This window comes from Marmota monax, unplaced genomic scaffold (genome assembly GCF_021218885.2).
Source record: "Marmota monax isolate L192 unplaced genomic scaffold, Marmota_monax_Labrador192_F-V1.1 WCK01_AAM20220418_F8-fsc00051, whole genome shotgun sequence".
NCBI classification, from domain to species: Eukaryota; Metazoa; Chordata; class Mammalia; order Rodentia; family Sciuridae; genus Marmota; species Marmota monax.
In genome coordinates, this window is record NW_026695202.1 from 13,886,388 (window position 1) to 13,901,795 (window position 15,408).

The 15,408-nt window shown below is 55.1% G+C and overlaps 1 long non-coding RNA gene across 2 annotated transcripts; it reads left to right on the forward strand.

The window, feature by feature from the left end:
• The first annotated feature begins 9,375 nt into the window (after window positions 1–9,375).
• Window positions 9,376–12,831, forward strand: LOC124082920 (uncharacterized). Of its 2 annotated transcripts, XR_006848539.2 has the most exons (3): window positions 9,544–11,316; window positions 12,432–12,488; window positions 12,645–12,831. It is a non-coding gene; the product is annotated as an uncharacterized LOC124082920 (long non-coding RNA). The 2 variants fall into 2 exon arrangements; XR_009225422.1 differs by having other exon boundaries at window positions 9,376–11,316; window positions 12,432–12,831.
• Window positions 12,832–15,408: the final 2,577 nt, after the last annotated feature.

The following is a 15,408-nucleotide window of genomic DNA, read 5'->3' on the forward strand; positions in this document are numbered from 1 at the left end:
GCCCCGGTCGCGTCACCTGGGGGCGGGGCCGCCCGCCGGGGCCAGTCGCGGAGGGCGCCGCCCGCTTCCACCCGCGAGGGCCGCGCCCCGGCCGCCCGGTGGCCCGCGGCGCTGGGGACAAGATGGCGCCAAGCGGGACGGAGCTGCGCGAGCTGGCTCCGCCCGGGTCCCCCAGCTGCGCCGCCGGGCCACTGCCCACCGCGGCCCAGGTGCCTCGGGCCAGCCCTTGAGCCTTGTTCAGGGGTCAGGTCATATGGCCCCTGCTCCACCAGGGCTGCCCTGACCCTTAGTGTCGCAGCACCTCTCCACAGCCATCTCTGTACCACTGGGCATTTATCTGAAGTCACCCTGCGTGTTCCCTCGGAGGGTCTGGCCCACGCGCACCACCCCCTAGTGAACTCTAGGCTCCTTAGGGCTGGGGCCTGGCTGCTTAGGAGTCCACTGCCTGCCTAGAGTAGCACAGAGCTGCTTGGTCTTAGCATGTGGCTTTAGCACCTTGCTAGGGTGCTTTCTAGGCCACAGAGCCTTGTCTGAGGCTCCTCATGTCCCAGGATCATCAGGTCTTCATTTCCTTATTACACCTGGATTAATAATGTGAACAGGTGTTATGTTGGAGTTTCTTGTGACATTTGGAAGGGACTGACTTGATTTTCTCTCCATCATTTTTACAGGCTGTGACAAATTCCCACCACACTCTTCCCTGAAAGACTCAGCACCCCGAGGCACCTAATAAACAAGACTTAAGTGCGTTCAGGTTAAGGTACACGTGCCAGTCCAGCAAACGACGCTACAAAATGAGAGCCAGGGTGGAATCCATCCATTTGTCTGCCTTGTGTGGTCATTTACATTGTTATATGTATTTTTAGACTAAAGTTGTCACTCTGTCCCCATTCCCAAACCAGGCCTGTTCTGCCTGCCACACAGTATGCCAATCAATGAAATGATTATCATTGGGAAAGAGAAAGGCTTATTCACAAAGTGGCTGAGTACATGGAGATGGGAGACCAAGGCTCAAATTTGCCTCCTGAAGGATCAAGTTTGAGGATATTTATGGGGTAAAGAAGCAGGGAGGGCTGGGGTGCGGCTCAGGGGTAGAGTGCATACCTAGTATGTGCGATGCCCTGGGTTTGATATCCTGCACTGTGAAGAAGAAGAAGAAATCGGTGTTCTGCATTTGCATAATCAATCTCATAGCTCTTCATAGGACACATGTTCATAAAATAGAGGTGATAGCTCCATTAGAGGGTGGAACATCAAACCCTCTGAGGTCAAAAAGTCACCCACTGGACAACTGTACAGGCCCAGATAAAAGATTGGGGGTTTCAATAATAGCAGGCATCAACTCCCTAAAGAGTAACCTAGGCAACCATCGTCATGACCCATATTTCAGAGGTGTCATCTACACAGCAAAGCTAGTGCAAGCCTGATAGTACATCGTTAGCTGGCACGGCCTCCAAAATAAGTGACTCTTAAAGTGAAGCTAGTAGTTTTAATTAGATTTTCCCTTGGTTTCATTACTGACTGTCCTAAGATCATATTAATTCGTGGTGCATGCCTGTAATCCCAGCAGCTCAGGAGGCTAAGGCAGGAGGATCACAAGTTTAAAGCCAGCCTCAGGAATTTAGGGAGGCCTTGAGCAACTCAGCAAGAGCCTGTCTCTAAATAAAATATAAAAAGGGCTGGGGATGTGGCTCTATGGTTAAGTGCCCCTGGGTTCAATCCCTGGTACTAGAAAAAAAATCATATTAACTGCCCATCATTTTTCTCATTTATGCGGTTGAGCCTCTTCAGAATTGTTTCTGTATGTAAAGTGAACGCCGTGGAAGCTATAACAAGTTCTGTCTCTGGCATCATTGCAATAGGCAAAGGGCAAAAGGAGATTTCACCCCTAGATACATCTGAGCCTCTCATAGAAAGTGACCGCCATTCCGTGCCTGCCCCACGCCGACGTCGGCTGTCGACAAGCTGTGTGTGCTCCAGGACCACGTCCCCACGTGAACTCAGGGAGGCAGAGCAGGTGCACACAAGTGGACGATGGTGGACACTGAGGCTGAAACAGGAGGCGGATTTTGTCTGAGTGGGGTGCCCTGTGGTCAGGACAGTTGCTGTGACCTCTGTGCCATGAAGATTATGAGTCACCAGAGGCCCCTCACTGCCCACACCCTCCAGCTGGCTTGGTCCCCAGACCCGGCAATTCTGTCTTCTGGCTGCCTCCAGCCCTGGCAAGGGATGGGCCCAAGAGTGTGTGTCATGTCTGATCATCAATCCGAGCCTCGCTCCCAAGAGTTGCCCCCTGGGTTTGAGTAGTTGTGCAATGGCTGAGTGAGGCTCCAGGACTTTTGCTCTCCAGGGGACATTGTTACAATCCCTGTCCCTGTTTCTCTTCCCTCCTGTCTGATCCTGCCTGCACCTGGGTAGGTGGAGCTATCTCCAGAAGTGATGGTGGAGCAGGTGGAGGGAAGTTGGGGTCCAGTACCTGTGGAGAGGGTGGGCTGGATCTTACAGCCAGACCCCCCAAAAGCACTTGTGTTGAAGACTTGGCCGCGACGCAGGGGTGGGGCTTTTGTGAACGATTGGATCATGAGGTCTGTAACTTCATCCGCAGATTAACTCACCTGATGGGTAAATGTTTTGAATGTGGGGGCGGAGTGGGAACTGTAGGCAGGCGGTGGCATGGGGGGGGGGGCGTAGGTCACAGGGGGTGTGTCCTTGGGACTGTATCTTGTTCCTGGCCCTTTCCTTCCTTTTCTTTCCTGTTCTCTCTCTTTCTCTCTCCCCACTTCTCTCCGTCCTGGCTGCCATGAGCTCGGGGGCCTTGTATCTCCGTGTGCTTCACCGTGATCTCCTGCCTCACCTGAGGCTCTGAGCGCTGGGGTCAGCCCACCATGGACTGAGGCTCTGAAACCCTGAACCAAAGCGAAGTCGTTCTTGTCAGGAATTTTGGTCACATCACAGCAGGCACGGAGCTGCCCGTGGGCAGCCTGAGGGACTAAGGAAAGGAAATGGTGACACTGATTAGGTGTCCCCCTCCTGTTCTTGGGGCCCAAACTCAGGGCTGAGGCCTTGTGTTTGTAGCTAGTAGGGCAAGGGCAGGCCATCTCTGCGCTGCCTCCACTGCTGCTCACTGTGTGACCAGAGTCCTGTTTAAGGAAGGGCAGGCAGACCGCAAGGTCTTAAGGCCTGTTAAAAGAGAACCTTCTGGCGCTCGCACTCTCTCTTTCTCTCTCTCTCTCCCTCCCTCCCTCCCTCTCTCTTTTCCCCAGTGCAGAGGATCAACCCCAGAGCCTCAAGCCTGACAGGCCAATGCTCTACTAGGGAACCACATCCACATCCACAATTTGAATTTAGCAGTCTTTTTTAAAGCAAATTTGTGAATCGGGCAGCACCCTAAACCAGTCAGAGTGTCACGAAGGCAGACAGTAGTTACACACAGAAAGAGGCCAGGCCGCCTGCTGGAATAACCTGATCGGTGTCAGTTGCCGTACCCTCATTTGGACCTGTTCTGGTGGTGCGAAGCCTGTGGTTGGCTGAAAACTCTGCTTCTATGATTGGCTGAGACCTGGCTGTTCATTACAAGAACATGCTCTCAGGTTGCAGTTTGTTTACCTATTAATTCAGGTTACAATTTACTACCTCTAGAGGCAGCTTTAAGCCAAATTTAATTTAATAAGCCCTCTTCTACTTCTCTTTCACCCCTCTACTCCCTCGTACTAGGGATTGAATTCAGGGGTGCCCCACCCCTGAGCTACATCCCAGGTCCTTTTTGTTTTTTTAAATTTTGGGACAGGGTAAGTTGCAGAGGCTGGCCTCCAATTTGGGATCCTCCTGCCTCAGCTTGCCGAGTCACTGGGATCACAGGCGCTTGGCAAGCCCCCTCTACTTTTGCTATTTTATTAGCAATGTGTGCTCCCCAAACATTTGGTTTGGAACAATATTCAGTGTACAGAGAAACTGCAAGAAAAGTACAGTGGGACAATTAGATTAATCACTACTCTCCCGCCCTCCTCCCCGGCCTTCCTCCGCTTTCCCTATCTCCTATTTGCTCTTCGGAAACCATGAAAGAGTCGCTGGAAAAATATTCGATTCCACCCACGAAGCCTCAGACCAATGTGTAACTGTCAAATTCGGGACATTTTTACGAGGATGCGACCCCGTTGTCTCCTCTGCAGAACCTGTTGATGGTGGCAGCAGCCCCAGCGTGCTCTTTCTAGCTCTTCTTTGCCTATCTCGGGGGGGGGGGGGGGACCTGCAGTTATTTGGCAGGTGTCTTTAGTCCTCTTTAATCTGGAGGCAGATCAGAGCAGGAGGTGTGATGTCAGCTGCTCCACTGTCGGTGGCGCCTGCCAGCTCTCCCACGGTACGGTGACCCTTTACTTTTGTAGTCACACGGGGTTCAGTCACTGCTGCCAGTGGAATCAAGGAAACCAGAGGCAGAGTGACGGAAAGAAAGAGCTCCGTTGGCAACAAGCCGCCTTGTGGGCAGCCGGTTGGCTCTGGCCTTCAGAGACCCTCTCACCTGAGGAAGAATCTGGTATATGATTTTCCAAGGGGAGATATGAGGGTCCTCAATCTCCAGTATTCCAAAAAGTCTCCTCTCTGGAGCCTGGCTTCGGCATCTTTCTCGTTCACAGGTTGGCGAGGGCTCCCTAGCGGCTCGTGTCTGCGTTTGTTGAGGTCAGTGTTTCTGGCAGGCACCTCCTGGGGTGGCCTTCCGCCATGGCTTGGGAGCACCCCGGAAGCGAGTGCTCCCTCTGTGCAGACCTAGCCAACGTTCGCGGACGGTTGACCCCTGAAAGTCCTGGTGATCCTCCCTGAATCTGTCATCAGTACGTGGTTTATACTGCTCTGGAGGAAGGGGAGAGGAGACTCTGACCCGAGTCCCTCAAGGTCCTGCTGTGAGGCGAAGAACAGCCATTCCTACAAACTCTTCTCTCCTCAGGCATGTGGGCCTGGAATCCCAACTCAGGCACTTAGTCTTTAGGAGGGGCTGGGGTGGCAGGCAGAGAAATCCCAGGGAGCAGAGAGTTAGGGTGACATGATTCCCCCAGGAGTCTCTGGGCTCAGCCTCTCCATGGACACTGGGGTTGGGGAAAGAGGCTTGTAGGCAGAATTCCAGGGCAGATTGTGGTGCCTGAGTTGGAACTTCCCTACCCCAAGCAGTCCCCCAGGTGCCGGTTAGAGGTACAGGAATCATGTTGCTATGCTTAGTATAAAAAAATACAGGATACCGGGTGCAGTGGTGTTTGTCTGTGATCCCAGCAGCTCGGGAGGCTGAGGCAGGAGGATGGAGAGTTCAAAGCCAGCCTCAGCAATGGCAAGGCACTAAGCAACTCAGTGAGACCCTGTCTCTAAATAAAATACAAAATAGGGCCATGGATGTGGCTCAGTGATTGAGTGCCCCTGAGTTCAACCCTTGGTACCCCCCCAATAATAATAATAATAAATAAAAATTAAAAATACAGGACATACTGTCAATTAAATAAAGAATAGGGCTTTAGTATAAGTATGTCCCAAATATGGCTTGGGGGGTTGGGGTTGTGGCTCAGCACGGTAGAGCACTCGCCTAGCACGTGAGAGGCACTGGGTTTGATCCTTAGCACCACATATAAATAAATAAATAAAATAAAAAGTTAAAAAATATATATGTCTTGGGACATACCGATGCAGCAAGATTCCACTCAAACTTCAAATGTCTGGGTGGTGGGCTGTGAAGGATCTCCTGGAGGGGCCGTGTTTCTGGTTCCTGCCCCCAATCACCCCTCCCCAATGTCATTTCTGCTGCAAGAAAAGCCCGTGAGACCCTAGGGTTCCCAACCCCTTGCGGGGGAAGCAAGGAGAAGCTCACCATCCTGCCCCATGCACACCCCCAGCTGGGCCCTGCCCAGCTGAGCTAACGTGTAAGTTCCCTGGGGCCCTGGTGAGGTGGAGATGGGAGGAAGGACGGAAAGGGAGGTGCACCTGGGGAGGTCTCGCTAATGCCAGACCCAGGCATCAAGGGCAGGACTGTGGCACCTGCTGTCTGGGAAGGGAGGGGGGGCTGGGACAGTGAAGCTGCCTCCAGAGTCACCCAGGCTGTCACCAGGGCTCTTTTGAAGCCCCACAGTGTATCCTGGTGCAATCTCTGAGCAAGCAGAGCTGGTCTTGTTGAGACAGGAACGGGCGCCCGCGGGTGAGCTGTGTGGGAATCCTATCAGCGCTTCTCATCAGCGGCATCAGAGCCTCCCGGCCTGGAGGAGCCAGACCCTCGGGGCAGGAGGAATGGGGCCGGGACCCACGGGCCGGGAACCAGCGCTGGGCCGGCCGAGCGGCTGAGCAAGCACCCCATCCCATCCAGGGCATCCCTGGCCCTAAGGCAAGGCCAAGGTCGCGCAGCTGGACAGGAATCTACTCATTTCTGCACCCTGGCCGCCGGCTCCTGGAATTCTGCATCTGGGCTTCCACTTGCTGTTAGCCACTGGACGGTGGGTGGCGGGGGCGTGCTCTGGGTCACCCCCATAATAGTCTCCTTCCCAGGCCAGACTTCAAGTCCTGGCTCACACCGTTGACCTTGGGCCAATCACTCCTCTCTCTGGGCCTTTGTTCTCTTGGCCAATGGAGGTGATCATCGCCTAGAACCTAGGTCAGAGCTCAGAGGGAGCAAAGGTTGCAAAAACCTGGCTGGAGGACGGGGCCCGCCCTGGAGGAACCTATCCTGCTGGCGCCCTGTTTGAAATGGTCTTGCTCTCGCTTGACTCTGGCTTCTTGTGACCAATCCCAGCTTGTTGAGCCGGCTCCCAGCAGGCCCTGGTGTCGGCCTGGAGAGGAGGGTCCCTGATTTCTCAGCGTCTCTGGAGGTTCCCGGCACGGTCGGTTATTCTCCTGTGCCTTCTTCCTGAGAAGCAGGAGTCTGGAGATTCCAAAGCTCTGGCCTGGGCCAGCCACCTTCTTCTCTGGGTCACGTCTGTTAACTGGGGCCATGACGTCACATTCATCTCAGAGGGACGTGGGGAGGATGAACTGAGGAGCCAGGTCAAAGCTGGCTCTGAGGACAGGTGGAAATTAGACAAGAATCACCATCACCTGAGGGTCCGTGTGCCCTGGGAGCTCTGAGATGAACGAGGCACAGTTGCAGAGACACACACACCAAGCCCAGGAGCAGAGGAGGAGTGGCAGACCCAGGCCCCTCACTGGGGGGTGAGATCAATAGGAGGCCTCCCAAGGGCCCCCTGTTTTCCCCAGGACTTGAGCTACCACCACCGGATTTACTCATTCCACGTTTCTTTACTGACCACTGACTATGTGTTAGGTGCTAGGGGTACAGCTGTGACCAAAATGGAGCCAGGCCTGGTGGCGCACACCTGTGATCCCGGAGGCTCGGGAGGCTGAGTCAGGAGGATCATGAGGTTCAAAGCCACCCTCAGCAAAAGCAAGACACTAAGCAACTCAGTGAGACCCTGTCTCTAAATAAAATACAAAATAGGGCTGGCGATGGGGCTCAGTGGTCGAGTGCCCCTGAGTTCAATCTCCAGTGCCAAAAAAAAAAAAAAAAACCAGACACACACACACACACACACAAATGTCCTTGAATGGCTGTAGCTGACATTCTAGTGTGGAAGAACAGAGTGAACAAGAAAAGTGAGAAAGAAACATGTAATGTCAAGTGGAAGGAAAGGCAGAGCAGGGCAAAGGGCCGTGGAGTGGGGACAACTATTTTATAGGAGCTGGTGTGGGGGGGTGGGGGGCTTCCTGAGGTGATGACATGAAAGCAGGGACCTGAAGGAGGTGAGGACAGAAAGTGCAAAGGCCCTGAGGCAGAAGTGAGCTTGGCTTCTTGAGCAGCAGCTGCCAGGTGGGTTGGCCCTGGTGCTGTAATGCCAGCTTCACCACACTCCCACGGCTGAGCCACGTCTGCCAGGTGTCTTCCTCTGAAGGGCCCTTCCAAATGAGGGGTGATCCCTTGAGACTGCATACGTGTGGACTTAATCCCCACAGCAACTTATGGCAGCTTAAAATCATGTCTGTAAATCTTTGACATGCTAGCCAAGGGTGAGGACGCACACCTGTAATCCCAGTTTCGGGAGGCTGAGGCAGGAGGATCACAAGTTCAAGGACAGCGTGGGAAACTTAGCAAGTCCCTGTCTCAAAAAATAAAAAATAAAAAGTACAGGGTGGAGCTCGGTGGTAGAGTGCTCCGGAGGGTCAACCCCCAGTACTGAAGGGGGGACTTTGTCATCCTATCTATCAAGAGAATTGGGGGCCTGCTAGGGCTGGGATGTAGCTCGGTTAGTAGAGGGCTTGCCTCACATGCACACGGCCCTGGGTTCAATCCTCAGCAACACACACACACACACAAAAGAATTGGGGTCTGCCATCCCCTCTTCTTGAATCTGAGCTCTGTGCTTGGCTAATAGAGTGTGTCACAAGTGTCTGTGCCTTTTTTCTGGCTGTGAGGAATTGGTGGCTTGCACTTTCTGTCTCTCTTGGGACATGGACTCTTGAAATCCAGCCACCATGCCGTGAAGAAGCCCACGCATCCTGGAGAGAACCCCATGAGGAGAGAGGGACAGGGCCTCAACCCTGCGCTCCTGGCTCCCAGCCAATACCAGCACCAACCCGCCAGCCACCTGAGCAGATCCTGGTGCCCCACTGAGCTACCTGCCTGGCACCCTGGAGCAGAGAGAGCGCCCGCCCTTCCCACCCCCATTAATCCCCGTCCAAATTTCAGATACATGAGTAAACAGTTGTTTTGTGCCACTATGTTTTAGAGTGTTTTTTGGCTTCTTTTGGTCCGGGGAATTGATTCCAAGGGTGCTTAACCACTGAGCCACATCCCAGCACTTTTTATATTTTATTTAGAGACAGGGTCTCGCCTCACTAAGTTGCTGAGGCTGGCTTTGAATTTGTGATCCTCCTGCCTCAGCCTCCTGAGCCGCTGGGATTACAGGTGTGAGCCACCATGCCTGGATCGAGGGTCTTTTTTAACACAATAATAGTTAAATGGAACGAACCTTGAGTCTCAGGTCTCCCCATTTCACAGATGAGAATGGAGGCACAGAGAATCAAAGTCCACCGGAGTCTCACGGTTAGTGGGAGAGCTGGGATTTCACAGTTGTTTGTTTGTTTTGTTGTTTCCCGTTCTGGGATCAAACCCAGGCCCTTGCTGAGGCTGGGCAGGCACAGCACTCCACCCACTGAGCCACATCCCGGCCCTGAAGCTGGCTTCTTAATTTTGGTAAAGCCCAATTTGTTATTCTTTTATGGTTTATGTGTTTTTGTGCACCATTTTGAAACACGGTATTTTTCACATGGGACTGCAGAGCCTTTTTTGCAGGGTTCCGACTCCCCTGGCCTCAGCCTCCTGAGTTGCTGGGACCACAGGCGTGTGCCACTAAACGGGGCTGAGAACAATGTTTGGAAGCTCCTTGGCCACACGGCCAACCTGCCCAGGCCCCTCTGTGAGCCTGGTGAGTGACCCGGACCTGCCTAACCAGTGTCTGTGGAAGCTGGCCAGCTTCCACAGACAGAAACCGATGATGTCACCCCTCCGGTGGCGCGAAGCTCTGGATCAAGGCGTTTCCCTCAGGAGTCTCCGAGGGAAGGTTCCTCCTGTCCTCTCCTCTTCCTCACTCCCCTCATCAATGTCATCCAGTGGTGCCAGTCACTGGAGTGAGGGCCTGCTCCCAGCGCACGAGGATCCCATCTGGAAATCTTTAGATCTGCAAAGACCTGGTTTCCAGGGAAGGTCACCTGCTGAGGTCCTACAGTACTGGGCAGAGGCCGCGGCCCAGAAGGCACAGGACCCAGAGTGCCCTGGCTGAAGAGTGGAGTCGCGGGCTTCCTGGGTGTGAGGTGCGGCAAGAGCTCTCGGTTAACCAGTGGGGTCACAGCTGGGGAAACTGAGGCAGCGAGCCATTCATCACCTGCCAGGTCACACACTGCTGCGTGCTGGAGGACACCGGGAGCCAGCCAGGACATGAGCCCGTGGAGTGTTCCTACCTGGGATGGAAGCCTAACAAACCAGAGGCAGGAGGCGTTTCTGAAGGTCCCTGGCTAGCCCCTCGGAGGGAAGGAGGGGCCTTGGGAGAGGGGATGACCCGAGCCAGGGCCCTGAGGCTGCGGGCCCCTCCCCCCTCTCTGTCCCTCTGCCGGAGAACCTTCTCCCCTGCCAGCCTGGGCTTCTTTGCACCTGGACAAACCCTTGGGCCCAGGTGGGTTGGTTTCAGGTAGAGAGATCCTCAGGAAGGACCTGGATTGGTCTGTTTTGTCACATGCCCAGCTTCAGCCCGCCACACTGCAAGGGGTTGGCTCTCTAATTGGTCCAGCTGGGGGGGTGGTGTCCAATCCCTCCAGGGAGGAGGGCGGGCTCAAGTGAGGAGCTGGTAACTCCCCCTGGGACCCCAGAGGGGGCAGCAGTGGTTCCCAGAAGAAGAAGCCCGCACAGGGCTGGGTGGACAGATCTGGCTGCCACCCCAGGGCTTTGAGCAGGAAGCTCCGCCCTGACGCACTGTGGCCTGGGCCAGTGGGGGGCGGGGAGTGTGCCCGGACCTCTTGTGCACACCAAGGAAGAGGAGGGCCACGGAGCTGCACCCGCAGGGGAGAGGGAGGATCCGAGAGGTCCACCTGGCTCTGCTTTCTCACCACTCCCCGGGCATCCCCCCTCCCTTCCTGGCACTTGCTGCCCCAGGAAAAGTGCGATGGCGGAAGGCTGAGGCCTGCCAACGGGAGTAGGCAGAGGTTCCCCACCCGGCAGAGCTCCTGGGGACCCACGGAGGAGGGGGGACACGCACCTGACCTCAGAGGCAGGCCCAGGGCAGGTGCCGGAGGGGAGAGGCCCAGGGAGCCCAGGGTCAGCACTGCCACTGGCCTGTAGGATGGCTTCCCCAGACCACGCTGGGCACGGGGCTTGGCAGGTGGCCAGGCTGGGTGCCAAGCTGCACTTACCACCTCTATGCTCTCTTGCCCTGCTCCCTGGTGGCCCACGTAAATGGTGGCCGGGGCTCCCAGGTAAATGGGGGCTACCAGGCCCCAGAGGGGTGAGGATCATCAGGCGTTGCCCCTTCTGGTTTGTGAAGATGGACGTCCCTGAAGACCTGACCGAGGACCAGCCCACCTGGTGCCTCACCCCGAAATCCTGACTCAAGAGCTGAAGTTGTGTTTCCCGCCAGACTGGCAGAGTGGGGCTTAGGGACTGAAATACCCGGCAGAAAACAGAAACCCTCCTTACACGACTACGGGCATGGAGCGGGATTCACGTCCAGCACGCTCACGTGACCTCCTGTTACTCCCACCTTCACCCCGGAGGTTGGAAGCCCTGTTCCTATCGCACAGATGAGAAAGGTGAGACAGACTCAGAGGGGTCGAGGAACCTGCCCTGAGTCACACAGCCTCAGTCCCGGTGCCAGCCAGCACCCCGTCTCTAACTCCGTCTCTCTCCTGCTTGGCCCTCTCCTCTCTGCTCATCCCTACTTTCACTCATTCCACAATTTTTTCGAGCACCATTTATAGCCCTCACACCCTGCTAGATCCTAAGGCATATGGTGGGGGAACTGGCCAGATGGATCGCGATAGATCTGCCGCGGAAGAGCAGAAACGTGCCCTGCTTCCTAGCTGTGTTGCCCTGAGCAATTGATCTAGCGCTTGGCCTCTCTGTGGCTCGGTCTCCTCATCTGTAAAACGGGGATAATAATGGTGCACACCCAATGGAGAGTTCTTGATGGGACCCAGCCAGCTGTGCTCCTGGAAGGAAGTGGGCATGCGTGGCCACCTTGAGGCGGAGCCTGCATTCTCACGGGAGACTCATCTCTCCCATTCACTTACTTATCCAGCAGAATGGATTCATGGTGTACAGTCTTGTAATCCAACACCGCACCTATTTGTGGCTCAGACTGTTCCATCTTTGGCTACTGGAGGTTCCTTCAGTTGTTTTTTTGCCTTTTAATAGTGTGTGTGTGTGTGTGTGTTTAAGCGCTTCCTTAGTTTCTGGACTCACGAGATATTCCAGGCTCATTTTGGGTCTTTCTTGCCAAACTCCGAGAATCAGCCATTCTCCCAGCAATCTCGGCTCCTTTAATTGCAGAATTGGAGAACGATATTAGGAGCCAACACTCCATGGGTATAGACTGTACTACGTATTCATGGGCTCATGGATATTTAGGTTGTTTCCACTATGGGCTATGAATGCATGGATTCCGCTTGACGTGACTGCAGCCATCTTGAGTGGCAACCACCATGAATGATGCCTCAGAGTCACCCCAGTCGGGTTTCCTGCATAGATTCCCAGCAAACTATGAAGAGACCGAACCGTCACGGTAGTATGTGGAGCCTTACGACTGGGCCCGGGCTCCTGGGATATGCCTGGTTCTTCGATACTGTTTAAGGTGAAGCAGTTATGTTCAGTCAGGATGAAGTCACCGTTGTCCTAACTCTACTTTACATCCCTCTTTCTAACCCAGATTGCAGGATCCAACTGGTTTTGCTGCCTCCCAGGACCACCCTTCCGTAAGTCCCCAGTAAGTAGCACTCTGCAATCCTGGATCTGTCTGCTTCTCTTTCTTTCATCTCATGGCACCTTGGGGCTGGGTTGCTCCTGAGCAGCTGCTATGGACAGTGCTTCTGTGAACAAGGGTGTTGACATGTGTCATCATTTCTCTTGGACACACACCTAGGAATGCTCAAACGCTCTGTGGCCACCTTTCCCAGGAACCACCAAACTGTTTTCCAAACTGGCCGGGTGCAAAAGCTGGGCACGGTGGCCTGGAGGCTGAGACAGGAGGATCCCAACTTCAAAGACAGCCTCAGCTACTTAGGGAGACTCTGTCTCAAAATGAAAAATAAAGAATGACCGGGGATGAAGCTTAGTGTCAAAGTGCCTCTGGGTTCAATCCTCAATACTGACAAAAAAAAAAAAAAAGAGCCGGGTGTGGTGGTACATGCCTGTAATCCCAGCAGCTCAGGAGGCCGAGGCAGGAGGATCCTGAGTTCAAAGGCCAGCCTCAGCAAAAGCAAGGAGCTAAGCAGCTCAGGGAGACCCTGTCTCTAAATAAAATACAAAACAGGGCTGGGGATGTGGTTCAGTGATGAGTGCCCCTGAGTTCAATCCCTGGTACCTCCCACAAAAAAAGAAGCAGCCACGTCACTCCACAGTCCTTCAGCAACAGACGGGATTCTGACCCCACACGGCCTCCTATTGCTGCCTATTACTTGAACCCAGGGCCTCCCACGTGCTGGGCAGGCATCTACCACTGACCAACTCCTCCATCCCTTTTAAAAATTTTTATTTTAAAAAAAATTCCTGCCATCTTTAATTGGATTAGGATCGCTGCTCTTGGTGTCCCTTCAGTTCTGCCCCTGAGGGCCCCTCTCTTTTCATCCTAGTCCCAACTCTGATCTGCAGGGGAAGAGCAGGGCCCCGAGCCTCAGGGCAGCTCATCGGTTCCCAAGGGCTTTCAAGGCCAGATGTGGCACGAAGATTTGGCCATAGGACGGAGGGCCCTCGATCTGGGAGGGTGGACATCCTGGAGGGAGGAGGGAGGGGACCAGAGGGTGCACTGTCGACCCAGTCTGCTGGGAACTGGCCTCGCGGGGACAGCTGCTCTGCACGGGAACAAGAGGGAATTTCCAGGGTTCCTGCAGGGGACAGAGGCAGGCTCTGCTCTGCTGGTTGGCACCTCACCCTCTGTGCCCACAGGGAGCTGGGCTCCTGCCTGTCCCTTTCCAGGCCACCCCTCCCACCTATGCTTGCTGATATCCAGGGTGTTTGTCCCCAGACCGGTTTGCACCTGTCCCGTCTCTCCATTGTGCCCCTGACTATAATTAACTGTTACATAAGCTGCTGAAACTCGAGAACAAATAGAAAAAGTGCGGTGGTTTCTGTGAAAATAATCTTGAACCCCACAGGCCAGATGCTTCAAAGGCGGCTGCAGGTCGACAGGTCTTCTGAAGGCACGGAGGGCTCTATCTCCACTTTAGAGAGTCAAGCCCAGAGGGCGACGGCACTGTCCCATGGGGTGGGGTAGGCAAGAGGTGTCGTCCAGTCTTAGGTCGCTGCCAGGCTCCCAGGAGAGGTCTGAGGTCCCCACCAATAGAATCATGAGAATCTGTCACCTACGCGAGTTAAAGCCAACGGTTCAAGGCATCACGGACCCTCAGCACCGCGCTCCCATTCAACCTAGCGCCTTCTGTAACTGGCACCTGCTGGTCCCCCCACCCCCCGCAGTGAGACCAAAGAACTCTGCTTCATGACAGCCTCCAGCGTGGGGGACAGAGGGAGTAGACCCAGGTCAGAAGGAAGAGGGACACTGAGGGAGGCGCCAGACTCCAGGCCGATGGCTTTCTGCCCCCCTGGACCCAGGCACCAGCCCTGTGCATGAGGCAGGGCTGGGGTAACAGCCCCCCTCCCCAGATGTTGCAAGTGAGGCCCCTATGGGCAGCGTAGATCTGCAAATGACACCTGAGTCTCTGGGGGCTCGTCTCCTTTGCCACGGAGGGGGCTGGGCAGGCCTGTGTTAAGAAATGCCACCAGTGGAAAATTCACGTCACTTGCCAGAAATAAAAAGTAACCATAAGGTAAGCCCCACGAGGCCAATAATGTAATTAAATCCCAGGCCGACGACACTGTCCCACTGTCAATTGGAGGCCGGACTCAGCCTACACCTCTTCTCCCCTGGACATAAGGGTACACAGCCCATGTCACAGAGGCGGTCACCCTCTAGGACACCCCATGAGGTGCTGGGGCACCCAACGGTTGTTTCCTCCCTGCCTAACCACAAGAGTGGAGAGAGACTTGAAAGGTGGCTTCTGCACCTACCCGGAACTTTCCCTCCATGGAAGTCTGCACTAGTTAATGCCAGGTCCACATAGCACCAAATGGACTCCCCAGGGGGACATGGCCACACCAGCGACAAGGAAGGGCTTGCTTGGTGAACCTGCATCCAAATCGGATGCACTGGGGCCTACAGTTCAAGGCCTCCGCCACCCGGCCAGCTCCCCCGGGCAGGGGACCCCCAGGCGTGCCCATCTGCCGACACCGGGGACTTGCGCTCCGTGCCCCTGCTCAGTTTCCTGAGTCTGGTTAGTAGAAAGGCAAGTCCCAGGGTTCAGCCATGCTGGGGATGCTGGGAGGAGAGACCCAACCCTAGGCCCCAGCGCCAGGTCCTGCCCCCTCTGTCCTCTCCCGACGCCCCCCTCCCACCAGGGGAGCCTGCGCTATTCCCCCCACGCACTGCATGGAGGCCTCCTGGGCCCACCCTGGACGGTCGTCAGTCAAGGAGAGCCCAGGGAATCAGGCCCAGACGAGGTGACTTCAGAGAGGGGTGAGAGGAGGCTGGGGCACCAGGGAGGAGGGGTGGACAGGCCGCCCCGTGAGGCCATGGTCAGGTTCAGAGCAGAGAGAACACAAGGGGAGTTCTGGAAGGCTTGAGGGGAATGTGG